General features: G+C 35.1%; 1 long non-coding RNA gene across 6 annotated transcripts in view; it reads left to right on the forward strand.

Moving 5' to 3' along the window:
* Positions 1-17491, forward strand: part of LOC106019018 (uncharacterized) — a 142068-nt gene that overhangs the window by 33988 nt on the left and 90589 nt on the right. For 5 of the 6 annotated variants that reach the window (XR_011812245.1, XR_011812244.1, XR_011812241.1 and 2 more), the window contains exon 4: positions 6271-6397. This is a non-coding gene — a long non-coding RNA (uncharacterized lncRNA). Of the gene's footprint in view, positions 1-3404; positions 3468-6270; positions 6398-17491 lie in introns of all 6 variants that reach the window. The other variant, XR_011812246.1, reaches the window with a different exon arrangement.

Genomic DNA, 17491 nt, shown 5'->3' on the forward strand with positions numbered 1-17491 from the left:
TGTAAAAAGAAAAATAATACCATTTTTGATACCTATTGCTGTCCAAATTCTTATTGTACTACTGTGCTTCATATCACTGTACATTGTCTGTTCTTACCAAGCTTTCATATGTGTATTTACCACTCTATGCATGCTGATTAAGTTCAGCTTAGGAAACAGTTTGCTGTGTCACACTACAGAATTATTACAGAAGGTGAAGTACTTAAGAGCTACCCATAACAAAATATAATGGGTGTCAAGCTGACTGCTGAAATATGTCTAAATTGCTCTTTTCTTGTTATGGCCCATTTACTTGAGCTATGCTTGCTCAAAGCATACATGTAAAAATAAAACAAGCCAACACCACTTCACTGATCATATTTTGTTTCTGTTCCAAGTCACAGCTCAGCGTTGGGCCCGAGCAAAAGAGCCAGGTTGTGGGCAAATGTGCCAAGGTCAGAAGAACAGGGATCGTAGTCAGAGCACTTTCCAGCTTCATGCAGCAACCCAAGTTTGCACAGAACTCTGTTTTCTTTCCACTGGGTTCTTTTCAAATGGGTGGGAATTAGAACCTTGTTTTTCCTCTCACATAGTTGTTATATATACTTGCGGGGAAGTAAGTTATTACCAAATATAGCTTAGAGGGCTGCAGCAGAATCTTTCCAGCCTGGCTGTCCGCCTGGAAAAGGTTCAGAAAATATAGGGCTGTCACTTTTGCCTGAGATTTACTAGGAAGCTGTATGCATATACGCACTGTGGAGTGTACATGCAGTAAGCCTAATGTTTCCCCAAAACAGGTTGTATTGTGTGTCAGATGTATCGTTACAGTTATAATTATGATTGCTGTATTTCTGAACATGTGTATACTCATTTGTGGTACATCAAACATGCTTCAGAATGTACATCTATAACAAACATATCTGGAATTATTGGACATATGGTGACCTGTTTGCTGTTGTGTGCATAGTTGATGTGACCTAAATACAAAATAAGTAGGGTACGTATGTACAGAGTGAGGAATCCCGAAGGAGCTGGGAAAACCTCACTGGTTGGAAGCATGCAGGGATACGCTACATAAAACTTTATGACTAAGAAAACATGCATTAGCACTCCTAGGATCTTAGGAGAAGTGATTAGTGGAAGAACTGCATTAACACAGTGACTGCTGTATATTATCTGTCCAGCAACGTCTAATGTCATTATTGGTATTCACAAATTATACCACCATCAACATTTTGTCTGTTATAATTTGCTGTGTTCACAGATGGGACCTCTAAGCAGACATTTCCAAGTATAATTCTAGCCCTAATTCAGTTTTCAGAATGCCTTGCATAAATGTCTATTTTTGATGAAGCTCTGCTCTAATTTATTACAGCATTTTGTCAGTTCTAAATTGGGAAATTTGACAGAAAAAACAGTTGCTTTTCATACAGTATTATTGGATTCTAGGAGACTTTTCAGAACCAAGTTGCACAGGCATACATCGGAGGGAAATACAATTCTATGTACAATTTATGCACTTCATGATGTTGAGCAAGGAAAGGAAGTACAGAAAATGGTGCTTAATAGTTAACCTGTAAACCTATTGATTTGAAGCATCTGCACTTTAGGAAAAGCAATGGTCTGCTTGGCTAATAATCTACATTAAGTTTTGCAGTTATCCTTTTAAAGAATAAGCTTATTAATATTTAAACTACACATTAGCTGCATCTCTTACAAGGATAATATTCCACACAACTATTATTAATTATAGCCAAATTAACATGAACTGAGAATAACTGGTAATAAATCTTCTGTAGTTCAAGCCAAATCTGAGCAAATGTAATAAAGGTAGTTTTAATATAAAATAACAGCTTTGATAGGTGTTCCACAATAACTGTACAGTAGGAAAGAGCACTCCATATGTTGCTCAGCAAATTGTGTTGAACATAACTGAAGTAAAAGCAAATTGGTACAATGTCAAGACCTGCGTAATATCCATTCACATGTGACTTTCTATTCTTCAAATAATCTTGAAAATGACAACAGCCAGTTTAGAGAATTAACTTTCATATATTATGAAAAGCAGTTTTTCTCATAAAGCACAGATTACAATAGACCTTGTTTTACTGTTGTTTTTCATGATGCTTAGCTTATGTTTGGGCAAAACAGATGGTTGAGGTTGGAAGGGACCATTGGAGGTCTTCTTGTCCAATCACCCCTACTCAAGCACGGTCACCCAGAGCTTGTTGCCCAGGATCACAGTCAGAAGAGTTTTGAAGAGCTTCGTGTACGGAGATTGCCCAGCCTTTCTAGGCAACCTGTTCCAGTGTTCTGTCATATTCTCAGTAAAGTGTCCCTGTCCCCCACTGTTTGACCACCTTTGTGGTGAAAGAAACCATTCTGATCTGCTTGAAACTTTGCGCATACCAGGCTGGGCCCATTGCCCCTTGTCCACCTATCATGTACACCTCCAAGAAGAGTCTGGTTTCGTTTTCTCTGTACCTTGCCACAGAGTAGCTGAACTCTCCCCGAGCCTTCCCTTCTTAAAGCTGAACAGATCCTGTTCTCACATCTTTGCCTTGGATGTGGTACCTGTTGTAATGTTCAGTGGGGCCATTAACTGCTTATTTTAGATGCATCTGTTTTAGAACTGATTTACACCTGATTTTGAATAGAGTTTGGATGACCCTGGATTATCCCATATCCTATATTATCCCTTTTCCTATATTGCTTTCATTTATGATTTTGTTGTATGTTAGTATCCACTTTTGTATTTTAAATGAGCCTAAATTTGAGCATGCATCTAATAACTTTAATCTGACAGAACTGCAATATTTTCATTTAATACCTGTTGATCTGTTTATAACATCAAGGTTAAAATATGCAGTTTCACAGGGATCTGTGTTAATCTCAAGCTCATAATATCCTGCTGTACTTTCTAGAGAAAGCTTGTATTGAGGATAGGATGGCAGCTGAACCTCTTTTCAATACAATCCAAATTTTATAAGCTGCCACATAGAAACCAGATTTTCTGCAATGACCTGACAAGACAATGTGAAGAAGCACTCTGTGCTGTAGCTTGTTTATTTCTTTTTCATATGAAAACATAATTCCTGCAGGGAATTCTGTTTCAGCCACAGAACTAAGGCATGTGAAAGGCTCTTCTTTCTGTGTGAAAGTTCTCCTATGAATTGCTGATGGTTAGGGAAGCTCACAGTGACAGGAGACAGCAGCTTTGTGCTTAGATGACAAGAGTCTGTGTCTGTGCTAACTGCAGCTGGCACCATTAACTACCTATCCATGGACTAAAATAAAAACAATTATCGCTGCATGCATTATAATGACGAAATCCACTCTGTTTCTATAGTAACATGAGTGACAATTTATACTATGACCTTAAGAAAGTAGAATGTGACCATTTATTTTTTTATTATTTTTTACAGTTTTACAAGGAGCAGCAATTCACAGAAAATAGCATTTGAGATGATGTCACATAACTGACAAAAGTAAGATGTGTGATGAGAAGCAAAAAAATGCACAATATAGATTCAAGTTGGAGTGTTGCTTTTGACTTTTAAGTATTGTTACACAGAAGCATATCCAGTTCAGTGCTGTTTGAAGTAGATTCTTTTTCTGTTTATTACAGATAATCTTTTAATAGAACCTTAACAAAAACAAACAAAACAAAAAAACAGGAGTGAGAAAACGTGTGAGGGCTTAAGCAAGTCAAAATTTTAAAATCATTTTTATAGTACTGTATGAAAAACAGTCTTACATTCTGAGCTTTTATCTTCAGAAGAGATACCCTCAGAGTTGAGATATCCTCAGAACACTTCAGCACTTACACTGATGAAACTGCAAAAGATTGCTCAGTGGATGCTGTTATTATACTGAAGCACCTTTAGGCCTATCCAAACTAATATTAGTCTAGTTAGTGTGTTTATTAGTAAGAAAGCTCTGGCAAAATTTTGAGCAGTCCCTTCTGGGATTTGGAGGATGTGTCTTTATGGATACTAATGAAGTAGACTATTACTTTATAGATTGATCAAGGGAATAGAGTTCCTGAGTTCTTCAGACTGATTTAGACATTCTGTTTGAATGTTGCTTTACTTCCAGCGTACCTCCCTATACAAAAGGTATGGCACGTTTAATTGTGCTGTTATTCAGTAAGAGACCAGAATATCCAGAAGCATTTAATAATTCACAGCCTTTCTCCTCCCCACATATTCGTCTTCCCCAAAACTTTTTTCTTCAATATGTGCTGCATAAAGAGCGCTCCTATGAGCAATGCTGAAGCTAGGATCATCTCTGCTACAAGTAAAGGATTATAGAATCTCTCTTTAAGTTAACCTAAAGCTTCAGTGTGTGACAGTAATCCACTGCCTATTGGCCTCTCCTTGCATGTGGCAGACATAATCAGATAAAGAAGGAAGAACTTAATTCTAACTCAGTGTTAAAAAATCATGTTCAGTCACATGATATTCTTTAGATGTAGTAATTAATGACTATCCTGAATTCAGAGTAATTTTTTCATAAAGTTAATGATCATCATTGATTGTAATTCCAGGGCATCTATATAAATGCCTTTTAGAAAAGTTTTTAACCTCCATCTTTTTTTCAAAATGTATTTCACTGCTTTAGAGGACAAAACATGACATCGGACTATATCTTAACATCCCTTTCTAAGCCCAGGCTTAGTCTGCTGATTTAACTGTATTTTCTAAAATGTATGGATGATTTAAATTTTTTGATATTATGCATGCCAAACTTAGAAATAGGTCTTCTGTACCTGCTGTTACAGTAATAAACACAGACATTCTACTTTAAAAAAAGGAAATAATTTAATTTTAATCAACAAAGTAAATACTTCATTCAAAGTGTGAAATATGCAAGTAATATTATCTCCATTTCTAAGAGGATCCAACTGAGCTTATCAGAAAAGTTAAGTAAGAGCAAAAATGCTAAGTATTTCTTACATCTAGATTTACACGTTAAATATATAGTCAGTTATATCAAAATAAATCTCGTAGTTTATGAACCAGATCATACACTGTATATGAAATGGGAGGTTATTTGACTTTCAGCAAAGTAAGAAAGGAAACTGCTTAAACAGAACAGGAAGAAAGGAGAAAGCTGTTTTTTTCATGTAAAAAAGATCAATAATTTAAATTCACATAACACAGATCCTTTTCTGAAGCATAAGTTGAAGAACCTTCTTTAAGGGACAGAATGACACTTCAGTTTGTAACTTGGTGAGATCTGATGGTCAGAAAAATGGAGAAATCTCATTATGCTACCTGTACATTCTTCATTCTGATTTTGATGATTACCGTGCATGCCCTGTATTGCTGTGAGAATTCCTCTCGAGATGGGAGGATCATGGAAGATTAGCAAGATGATCTGCGTGGAGGGGAGAAAAATAGAAATACTGGTAGCTTATGCTGTTCTCAAAATTCCAGTGATGGGATTATGTTTTCATAGTTACTTATTATTTTAATTATATTAGATTGATTGTTTGTAGAAAACGTGTAGGAATGTTCATTTGTACTTCTGTCTTTTTGTAATTACAAAATCTGATATATTCTGCTCAAACCATGTCTTTCCCAGTTAGTTCGGTGTTTGATTTCTTGAATTGGCTGCCTAATGAAAAGGCACGAGAGACCAAAAGAAGAACTTTTAGAAAGAAAAGGCTACAGCTGGCATGCAAGCATGATATAAGTCTTCCAAATTCCAATTAAATTTAGAATTTAGCACATCATAATGCAGCTAATAATAAGATCCTTAAAAGAATATATCAGATTAAATACAGTTAAGTTGCAAATACTCATGAGTACACTTTGCATTTTAAGCCAGATATTTTCCTAACACTGAAGGATCATACTGATGGGTTAACCAGTAGATTCTGTTCCCACATACTGCTATGCATCAATACAATATTGTAGAGAGATTTATTGCTTTGCGTTAACAAGCAGTGTGTAGTAAGGAGCAGTAAGCTGAAGAAGAGAAGTCATGGTAAGGATAGGTAATTCTTGTGTTTTATGAATGCAAAATTAATAGCTAGTTATGTCTGATTGTAGATCATACTTGCATGCCAGGTCTGCTTTATATTTTAGTGTTCTCTATTTGTTGAGCATCTTTTTGTTCGTTTAATGTTTGACTATGTAAAGGCAACATTCTAATGAAGTATATATTGTCATGTTAAGCACATTTTACAGAATTAAATTTATAAGGGGAAACTTAATGTGATTTTAATTACATATTTTACAAGTTTGTTATTGCATCCATGCAGAATTGCATTTATCTTTGCAGGTTTGTAATCTAGTCTTCTCATAATCTGCCCAGAGTACGAAGAAGGAGAGCTCTAACCTGTGAATGCAGTTCACCACAGGAGCAGTTTTTGCTTGCTACTGAACTGTTCACCAAGTCAACACTTCTGGTAAATTTCTTAGTCTTTTGCCTTGTCAGTGTATCCTATCTTTGGGCAAAACAAGGCTCTAACAGAAAACCTGGACCAAGTAGCTTCTCATAAGATACTAAAAAACCTCACAAATCTGCAGTATGCTGCTACCAAAATATTTATTAAAAGTATATACTCAGAAAATATATCTATTATATATTTTATACATAAATATTATATGGAAATATTTATGATTAGGGAAAAAGATGGGGTTTGGGTATGGTACCTCAGATACAAAACAAAGACAGATAGAAGTTGCTCAGAGTTTACCTAAGTACGGAATCAGTTGAATTTAAAGGTAAAGGTAGATTGCAAGTGGAACAGTGGGACTGCAGTCCTGTAAGGAAGGAGGCTAGAGTGGGACACCATGTATGTCTAAGCAGACAACAGTGGATCTAGGGAAGTAGAAGGTCCATAATAGGAAAAATCATAACAGGCCAACAAATGCATGTCTGCACTACATGAAATCTTAACTTGGTTGTGGTTTTTTTCTCTCCAGCTGTCAGGTCATCTAGTTAAATAATTGTCACATAAAATCATTCTTCCTTAATCCCAATATCATCACAGCTACAATACCATCATAAATAGATACTCCAGAGATTTCTTTCCATATTGGTAGATAAGCAAATACGTTATCTTTTACTTGCTGATCCTTCAAAAAGAAATGTCAGGGAAAAATTAAGCTATGCTTTTCTTCTTGAAAGACCTCAAGCAGGTCTGTTAGTTGTGGAAAAAAGGGGGATCAGAGAATGGGATCTGCTTTTAAACCAGATGTACGCTTGGGAAAGAAAACAAAAAATTAAAGTGAATGAATCACAGCTTATTTTATTCTGCTGGATGTGATCATGTAGGACTAACATACACAGTATGTTTACCAGCCTGTCTAATAAATTCTGCTTAAAATCATGAATTCTGAGACACCTTGAATTCCTTTTGGTATCCCTGTTTGACCTCTGCTTCTATGAAGGTTCATAAATAGTTCTGCCTTTTGGCATGGACCTGTGCAGGGAGAGTCTGTAACAACAGCCTTCAGTGATGAGTAAGTACAGTGAAAGTTCAGTAAATAAAGTGCAAGATTGTGGTTCCTGTTTCTCAAAGTGTAGGAGGGGAAGTCTATATGCAAGACAGCTGTGCCAACTTCTAAAATGTACATGTAGGAGTAGAGATTTACAGCCTCCTTTGAGTCCCAGTAGCCATGGGATATCATGGCTTTCAATCTAACTGGAAGTTTCCATTCTGTGGTTTTAAACATGAATTTCAGATGAAGGCTAGGTTAGCTTTGTTCTGGCAGGATTTTTTAAAATAGATGCCATTTATAAATCTCCCTGGTAACTTTGTTTATCTACAGTTCTGCCTTCTATTCTTTAAATTGTATTTAAAGACCTATAAAAGCAGTAAACATTTTTAAATGGTAAGTAATGAGAATGCCAAATACTAATTAATAATCTGAATTTTCAGCCTTACTCCACCATTTCTGCAACATCCTTTAAAAATATTAATTTGATGTAAAAACAAAATATCACACTACTTGCACATGCGTATGAATGCAAAGGATGTCTTCATGGCATATGCTATGCAGTTAAGCCTGTCATATTTGACATATGTTTAAGTAAACTATCCTTCTGGTATTTTATATTTAAATTTATTCATTTGCGTTTTGCGGAGGATAAGATGATACTGGGCATTTATGGCACCTAGATATCTTTCTTCCTTAGCTAATGGATTTTCTATACTTAAACCTTAAGAGAGAGTTACTAGAAAATTTTTGCTATGCAGAATGAAAATCCCAGATCTCTACTATTGCCAATGAACTCAATTTGCAATCAACTGAAATCCAGTCTGACTTCCTTTCTTCAGTGTTCCCATCCTCTGCTGCTACTGCATGCTGTTATAAACTAAGGGAGTTCACAGACATCTGTTTTTGAAAAGGTATTGGCAGTTTGCTCATTGTGATATGAAGTGTTAGCTTTGATTTTTCTTCTGTTTCTAGGCCAGTATTCAGTCTGTGAACATCCACAGTGCCCAGCAGAGAGCCTTGCATAGTTCTTTTAATCCTTCCTGATTGTAATAAGCAACACCCTGTCTCAGAACTGAACTGCTAGCTTGTCATACTGCAGAAAGTCTGGATAATGGAAACTTTCCAAAAAAATGACTAAATTCTCTAATGTTGCCATAAAATTCTTGTTCAGCAAATTCCTTAGTGAATTTTTTTTAACTTACTGTGAATAACCTAAATAGGAAAAGAGTGCTTTAAAGTTCTAGATCTGCACATTCTACTTTTCTAGACATTCCTAATAACAATGTACTTTAGTTTGAATTTATTTTACAAGAAAGGAGAACAAATTATTCTTTAGTGCGAGGGTATAATGTGTTTTAAATACATAGTCTGCAATGCGTGCAGAAATCAAGAACGCCATTTGTAACGTTAAACTGAAGCACACTAAAAGCAAATAGTAATTTTATAGCTGCATGGAGTATACTCTTGAGTGATAGCAACTATCTGCTCCTGGTTTTATTTCTTTAGAAGACTACAATAAATTTGTATAGGATAGAGGAGACCTGTTGAAATTAAAACTGTGTTGTTCAGCATAGGATAGTAAGAAGCTTCAGCATGGTAGGAAGCTTGAACTAATGCCACGAGTTTGAGATACTTTGATCTAGACAAAATTTTCAGGGCAGCATTATCCCTAGGATGTGATATAGCAAAAGGCTGGTTAGGAGCTCATTTTCTCCATATTCCTGTACAGTCCAAATACTGTTTGTTCATCTGTTCATGCATATACCTGCTGAAAATATATTCACCTAAGATCTGCTCTTTGGTTCCATAGCATTTTGCAAAGAAGGATTACTTAATTATTAGAAAAGAAAAGACTTCAGGCATGTCAGCTTTGTTCAACTGGAGTTTATTCAATGAAAATCATTCTACTACTGTGAACAGGTTCCTCACCAGTCAAGTACATTGCCTTCTTTTATTCCCTCATTAATCAGCTTTGCGCTGTGATTCAACTTTCTAGCTTTTGCTTTTTGCTGATTTATACACTTGGAATGTTAAAGAGAAATACACCCTTTATATTGAAAATGTAAGTCATAAATCAGCATTGTCAGAATAAATCCACCAGCTTTTTAGCTAACTAGTATTTTATTAAGGGTGCAAAGTAATGATTGCATGTAATTTGCATGCCACAAATCTCTGTTTTTAAGTTGGCAAATCTGTAGGGCTTTTGTTGCTACAAATAATGTAGTGCAGTACAGGGATTGCAATACAGTAGTTGCAGTAAGAGACGAGATGACTACTTGCTGAAATTAGTCCTGTTTTTTTGTTTGTTTGTTTGTTTTTTGCAACTGTTTTAAAGGAAAATATATTAAGTTAGCTATTCTCCACACTGCATCAAGGAGCATATTTCATAATAGCTTAATTCATGTTTAGACCCTGAACTTAAACAGTGTTTTTTTTAAAATGCTTAAACTGATTTGTACTTGCTGGTTGATCAGCACTTTAGGAAATGTAGCTACTTTTTTTTCTATCCTAAATGGAAACTGTTGACTTCTTTGAGAAATCTCCCCATATAATTGTATACTTTGATTGCTAACAGAAGGCTGAAAATCTGGGCTTGAAACGGTGAAGTACAAAGCACACAATTTCGGTGATATTTGAAAGTCTGTTTTTCAGTTGGTCATGCTTGATTTCATGTTCTTTGTTCTTAGCTATTTAAAGTTCGCACATACGGTTGCACTGTAGGATACTGTAGCGACCTTAGAACAGTTAACAGTAGTTATTCTCTAAATCTAGACTGCTGTCCTTACAGTAGAGGAGTGTGTCAGTAACCCAGGGCTATGGTTTTATTTCTGAATCTTTCTGCATCCTTAGATTTCATGCTTCATGATACTGTCACAGTGCTATACATTTAACTTGATCACTAACTAGAATAACACAAGTAAAATGAAGACGTCCCAAACTGAGTGACTGCTGTCAGTTTATGGAGCCATATGTATGGCTCCTTATGGATGCTTGCTAAGATTAGAGGTAGATCTCCCTAATAACTATTATTTATTCATGATTTCTTGTAAGCAATCCTAGGACATAAAGCTACAATTGAAACATGATTTATATGTAAAATATGCTAAAAGCACTGTAACACTGTGACGACACAACAGCGAACGTTGCTCTTCCATTAATAACCTTTTAAGCATCAGATACTCATGAAGAACCTGACCAGTCCTCAAAAATTCCATTTTGCCTTTTATTTTACAAGGGGAAAATAGCCTACACTAATCTGTCTGAACAAAGGTGTAATTATGTTGGAAATGGGTAGTACAAACCAAGCATCTTTCTTTAAAAATAGTGGAACTCAAGTGATTACACTGGTTATAGCCACAGAAGTATGACAGGAGTAAGGTTGTCTTTAGATGACATTATCCCAGCTACTGCTTTGTCATTTCAAAGTCTTGGTACACTTTAATAAGGAATCATTTTGTTTTAAATACATAGGAAAACCCTTATTCCAAAACAACATAAATCAGCATGTGTGTATTGGAGGGGAAAAGCCTGTATTTTCTGTTTGCCACAAAGTTGGTTGCAATGCAAAACCACCTGTAATTTCAACATCAAATACAAGCCTGATTATTGTGTTTGAGGGTAAGTTATTCTTGACTGTCTGACCTCCTTGAGTGATACAATTTTAACCACATTATGTTTGCGGAGTTTACGTCTCTGTAAGATGCTGCTGCTACCAAAATAGCTATGGTTAGCATGTTGGTTGCCTAACTGTACTTTGAACACCATGGGCTTATTTTTTTGCCTATGTTAGTGGAGAAAACTTTTATACAGCTAGAGCCTTGGCTGCGTAACTACCCAGAGAGAAGAAAAAACAAGCTAGGTAAATCAATAGAGCTGTAATTGTTTAACCACAGTTATTTTTGCATAGCAAATGGAGGTGTTAAAGTACATGTTAAAAACCAGGCTGGAAAAGAGTAAAATGTTGAATTGAAATGTTGATCAGTGAGATTTATTATAACAAGATTATCAGGCTTTACCAGTGTAGAAGATTAAGAAGAATAGACTTCTGAAGAAAAATGGCTGATATGGCAGTAACACAGATAAATTCAGAGTTAGTTCAGAGTTACAATTAAGTATAAAGAAATGAAGGCATATAAAGGCATTGGAAGGCAGTCATGGCAACAATATAACTTCTCTCTCTTGCAATTACAATGTTATTTAAAACATTTTAGGCTTCAATCTCAGTTTACATGGAATTGAGCTCTCAAAATTTATTCTTATTCTCTGGAAAAAAAGTTACATTTTGTTTTATATCCCGAATCTCATTTCCTTGACTTTATATGAAGGCATCTGTAAGGATTGTTTTCTACTGACTGGATCTTGATCCTGTGCCCATTTTGAAAGGAGAGTGACTCTCTTTTATTCCTTGGGGTAGATTTTTAAAACAAATACATGTAAATTCTTAGTCAGGATTATCCTGCATTTTATTGCAGGATTCACACATCAGACACCAGCGTAGCTTAAAAATACTCCACCCGCTAGATTCCTGCTTTAATGATTCCAAGCTGTTGCAGATCATATGAAATACAGGTCTAATTTAAAATTTTTGTGATGCAAGCATGTATCACAAATACAATACGTAGGTGAATCATAGATATTTATTTAGAGATCTAAAAATACACTTAGTGGTTGCCTTGTGAATAAAACATACTGGTTGCCTAGAAAGCTCCAAATCTTGAGCAGTAAAGCTTTCACCATAGGAACCATTGTGATTTGAAAAAGTTACTGTTAAAAGTTATGCTTGCAGTGCACAGCCACAACGTCTGGAGTATAACTGCACAAATAAATTTGCATTTTTAGGTGAAATCTCAGCTCTTTCATGGAGAAAGAAGGTTAGAAGAGACCAGTTAGTTAAGGAGTTTGCATCAGATGATAATTTGGTAGAGGAAATCACTGTGTGTCTCTCATGATACATCTGATGCATTTAATGGATACATCTGATCATAACATTTCTTAGATAGATGCTTGAATACCTAAATTGTATCCTGCACTGCAGATTCAATGGTATAGCATACAGAAATATGAATCGTGTAAAGGACAAGGTACAGTAAGATATCAAAGTGTTTGAGTAGATCTTAGTGGGTTTGTAGTCTATGAATTCTGAACTTTGAAAGGATATTGATATCTTGTTGGACTGATGTTGAAGTTCTACATAATGCTAGTTAAGTTGAACCCTTAACTCTCTTCCTTACCTACATTGTTTGGCATGGTAGTCTTGCCTGGAGCATAAAACAGGCTTGAGAATGGCTAAGGACTACTCATGGTAAAGTAAAAATAGTTATTAATATATCCTTAAACCAGAGTTCATTATTATGTTGTTTTTTTTTTTTGCCATATTCATGAAATCCAGCTGTTCTGTCAAGGACTGTGGGAGAAGCTTGTGAATGAAGGCTGAGTGATAGGATGAAGGCTTATCTTTGTGTAAATTCTTTGATAACTGGCTATCTCACACATACACACACACAAAAAAAAATATAGGAATTCTACCAGCAGTTTTATTTTAAGGAAAAGGTTCTTGCAGAATCAAAAAATTAAGACCAAGTCATGTGAGGTATGAGGGAAGTAGCTCCACTGTAGTAAAATCCCTCTTAAATAATAAATATCTTTAGAAAAAATTCTATTGCTGTAAGTGAGGAAAACAATATGTTTATTACAGGTTCATTAAATACAGATAGTTTCTGATGTGTTTTCTATTTAATAAAGTCAAAAACTTACTTAGTGTGCCAAAATTAATGTGCTTCTAATTTATACAACATTTTACTTGGTTTGCACGCCTTTACCGATAGTAAGTATATGAAAACTTACATTACATGAATTGGTTGCAGCATCAGTTGAAAATAATGCATGCTTAGCTTCTGAGCTTTGTGGTTCATTTGGTCTGTAAGCAACCTTACGGTATTTATGAAAAAAAAAAAAATCTGGAGAACTACAGCTTAACGTTATGGTCTTATTTTTAGTATGAAAAAAGCACTGTGTAGCTATCAGTTCTGAGTTCCCAACTTCATAATTACGTTCAATGTTATAAGCTGAGTTAAAATAGTGTTTTATATAGGGATACATCAGCAGTAAAACTATAGCACAGTGGTATTATTTTGGGAGAAGTTGTGAAGGCAAAGCATAACTTTAAACGTATGACTCTCCTGTGGATATCGACCTATATTTTAGTATCAGCTTATGTAGTAGATGTTTAATCCATGATAAAACCCGGTAGAATTCATTCAGTAGTAAGCTGAAGAGAAATGTGTGAATATTGTATGAAACTTATTCTTCAAGGACCTTTTTCAGAAACTGACCTAGTGTATTGTATTGCCTCTGTACCCTTCAGCCACAGGTGAAAAACACAATTGAAGCATACCTTATAAAAAATAAGAGAAGGAGTAGATATGGAAGTTTTATTCTGTTGGTATAAGGAGCTCTTTAAATGACAAGTCTGGTCTAGTACATCTGCTTATACTTTGTTACACATTTTGTGGTGTGATATGCCATCTAGTGTTAAGTCCCCAAAAAGCAGCAAAACACTGCAAAATTATTACACTAGTTTTCTCAACGGTACGCTTGATAGTTAGTACTAACTTTCAGAAATATTAATTGCTCAGGACATACTGTGTATTTACAGTGGAGCAGAGAGACAATGTTTATTTCTCTTCAGTATTTTCCATCTAGTACTCTGTTCAGTAACTTGTTGTTTGTGGATACCTGTATGTTCACAAACTCTTCCCATGTACAACAGTGCAGTTCGATGTCTATGCCTCAGGTGGTGTTGATACCTGCACTGTCCTTTGTAAGAGTGCAAGATTTATGTTATATTTACAAAAGATAAATTGTAGAAAGAAGCAGTTTTCTAATTGATTCTAAATGCATCTAATACAGTAAGGAAAAAAATTAAATAACCCCAGAGATTTTCTGGGGAGTGGTCATAGAAAATGTTAAATAATGCAGAGGAATACCCTTGTAATAAGCCGAATATGACAATACTGACTTACTCTTACTCTGTCATACAGAGGTGAGACTTGTTTAGAAAGTGTGTTCTGAGGGAAAAGAAAAAAAAAAAAAGCTCCTGTATTTGTCTTTTTCAAAAATTTGAAAAACTAAGGCTAATAGTGCCATAGTGAGCAATTTTATTTCCTTTATTTGTTGAATGGAATTTTCTTGAATGTCCAAAATATTATTCCAATGTTTGGAAATTAACTTTTCATACTTGAGAGCAAATTGAGCAGATGAATTGATTCTCTCTGATTAAGGTAATAGAAATTGAGGGACATGCTTACATCTCAACTGGGGGATAGAACCAAAAGCAAAATTCATTCAAATATAAGATTTCAGGAGTCCTATTTCAGTAATTTTTTTAAAAATCATTTTATTTGCTGAATCAGAGTCATGAAGTGTCTTTTCCATTATTGCATGCTATGCCATGTATCCTCAAAAGTGGTCAGTAAATGAGTAACGTACAGATTTTTGTCACCTACCCACATCATGAATTTTTATTTTAAAAAATAGTAATTTGATAAGCATCCATTTCAAATTACATAGAATTTTCAGTTATAAATAACAATGGTAACAGGTTGAGGAGATTACAGATTGACATATTCAAAACAGATGGATTTAAATATACCCCCATGTTCTGCAGTAGTTTTGAAATTCTGAATAAACTTGGAAACACTCCCCAGTTACCTCCATCTTATAAATCTTGTTTCCTTGAAAAGAAAAGAGAATCTTCTTTCTAAATCCCTCCATTTTTATTCTAAGGGCAGCTCCAGTGTGCAAGTAATGTTAAGCTAGACTCTAGGTTGAAAACTACTTTTCATTCATATGAGCTTCTGAGGCAACTGTTAAGATTCATAAATTAAAAAGCTTTCAAAAAAATCTTAAAAAAAGTCTTGCTGCTTTGCAAATATATACTTCAGAAGAAAAAAAAAAAAAAAACCACTTTTCAAAGAATCTGAATTCATAGCAGGAAAGGACATTCCCTATTTTCATAGGTAGACAGGTATGTCAGGCTGTTAGCATCTTGGAACATCCTTAAAAGCTGTTTGGTGCTTGAGTCCTTTAAACTGATTTTTCAGTAATACCTGTTATTTTTTCCCCTCCTCACATGATAACTGACACGAGGATATGACATTTTATTTATCAAAACAAGCAGGGAGATATGAGGAAACTCTGTATGTCCAAGTTCTTTGCCTTTCTGATGTTTTCTTTTTCCTGTGTTGCATCATTTTTTTCTAAATTAGCCTAGTTTTTTTTAACAGTTCCAGGAGAAGCAGTGTAGAAGCAGCTTGGTTTGTGGTCTGGCACCCATCTCAATGTGAAATGGGAACTATTTAAAGTACTTGTCAGACAAATATAACTTTATCTTGAGTATAGTTGGAGAAAGGAAACGACTCTTACACTGAGAAATCTTACTATGATGGCAAACTTCAGCATCACTATATTTACGAGTTAGCAGCAGCTGAAGTACTAGAGTATAAATGAAAAAAGATTAAATGGTATCTCTTACAAAAATGCATTTCATTTCTCTATTTTATTTGAAAATGAATGTCACTTAAAATGCAGTAGAAAACTGCAGATCTTGCTTTTTCTGTTAATTGAACGTGTTAAGCGTAAACAGTGTAACTCTTGTCACGTGATAAATTTTGTGGGGAAAAAAAAAATAAGTTGTCTTCTGGATTTCTGTAAACTGTGCTGGAGTTTGTGGAAAAAGCTATACCCATTAGTAGACTTTTGACCACAGCTGAATGTGGGTATGTGGATATCAGATGTGACTGTTTAGATCCTTCATAATTTTAGGCTGAAGGTAGTGCTGACCTTGTTGGGAGGCATCAACTTTACCTCTGTTTAATAAAAAGAATTTGACGCTTCCTCACAGCGGAAGGCTGTTTCACTTGTAACGTACTCCAGTCTAGCTAGGGGCCACTGCATTACTGTCCCCCTAAGTCATAGAAAAGTGAATTTTGCAAACTGCAGGGACAACTTTCCAGAAGCTATTATTTGCTTCATAGTACAAAGCCAAAAAGTGAATCATAAATACTGGTGGCTATCACTCTACCAATACTCTTATGTGCCTGTTCAGTGGATATTCCTATAGACATGCCATTATACTCAGAGTTATTAAATAATTATTGTGTATGCATTTGAATTTAGTAATCTCAGTGTAATTTTGCTTCACTGAGACTTAAAAATGACCTTACAAAATTAGTTTTTATGAGATTTATAATTGGAATAATAGTAGAAGTGTGAAAGAGCAAATTGTTCTGTTCTGCCTGTACATCATTAGGAAATCTGTCTGTAGAATTTTAATTTCACAATATTTATTGGTAATGGCAGTGTAAGCATAGTGTGGAGCAGACGGAGCTCAGCTTGACTGTTCAGATCCCAGATGGAACTTGAACTGCTGGCAATTTACAAATTCTATATTTGACTTAGAAATTCCTGCAAACGTTGATGCAGAGAAATAATCATGGAACAAGAAGTAATCAGAAAACTGGAAAAGTAAAACTCAACTGCATATATTGCCTTCCAGTTCAGCTGAAGTTTTCTTGACACTGCCAATGCCTGACTAATGGTTTGGTATGTCCAGCAGTGCACAGTAAGGCTTCTAGACCTGAGGACAGAATGCTATTCCTGCAAGTTAGTAGTTTACAGACTTCTTCAATACATATTGAGTCTTCAAAAGAAAAAAAAAAAAAGGCATGAAATCTCTTATGTCAAGACCTACAGAAGTCTATAGTAAAATGTTAACGGACATATAAAAAGAAGGAATTGAGCAAGCAGATTTCTCTAACACTGCTGCACTGGTGCTGTGTTTTAGCTATTAACGTCTTGTGTGTCTGTGTACCTTTCAGTTTAAAAGCCTATGGGGATGTAAGCTTTTGAAACACTATACTAGGATGTAAAGGTTAAGTCATATCAGTTTATGTAAAAATACCTGCTACCACACACAGTGGGGAAAAAAATGTGGAAAGGATCTGTTGAGGATTTTTGAAAGAACAAATGAAAACGTACCTCATTTTGCTATAGTT

The sequence above is a fragment of the Anas platyrhynchos genome, chromosome 12 (genome assembly GCF_047663525.1).
Source record: "Anas platyrhynchos isolate ZD024472 breed Pekin duck chromosome 12, IASCAAS_PekinDuck_T2T, whole genome shotgun sequence".
NCBI classification, from domain to species: Eukaryota; Metazoa; Chordata; class Aves; order Anseriformes; family Anatidae; genus Anas; species Anas platyrhynchos.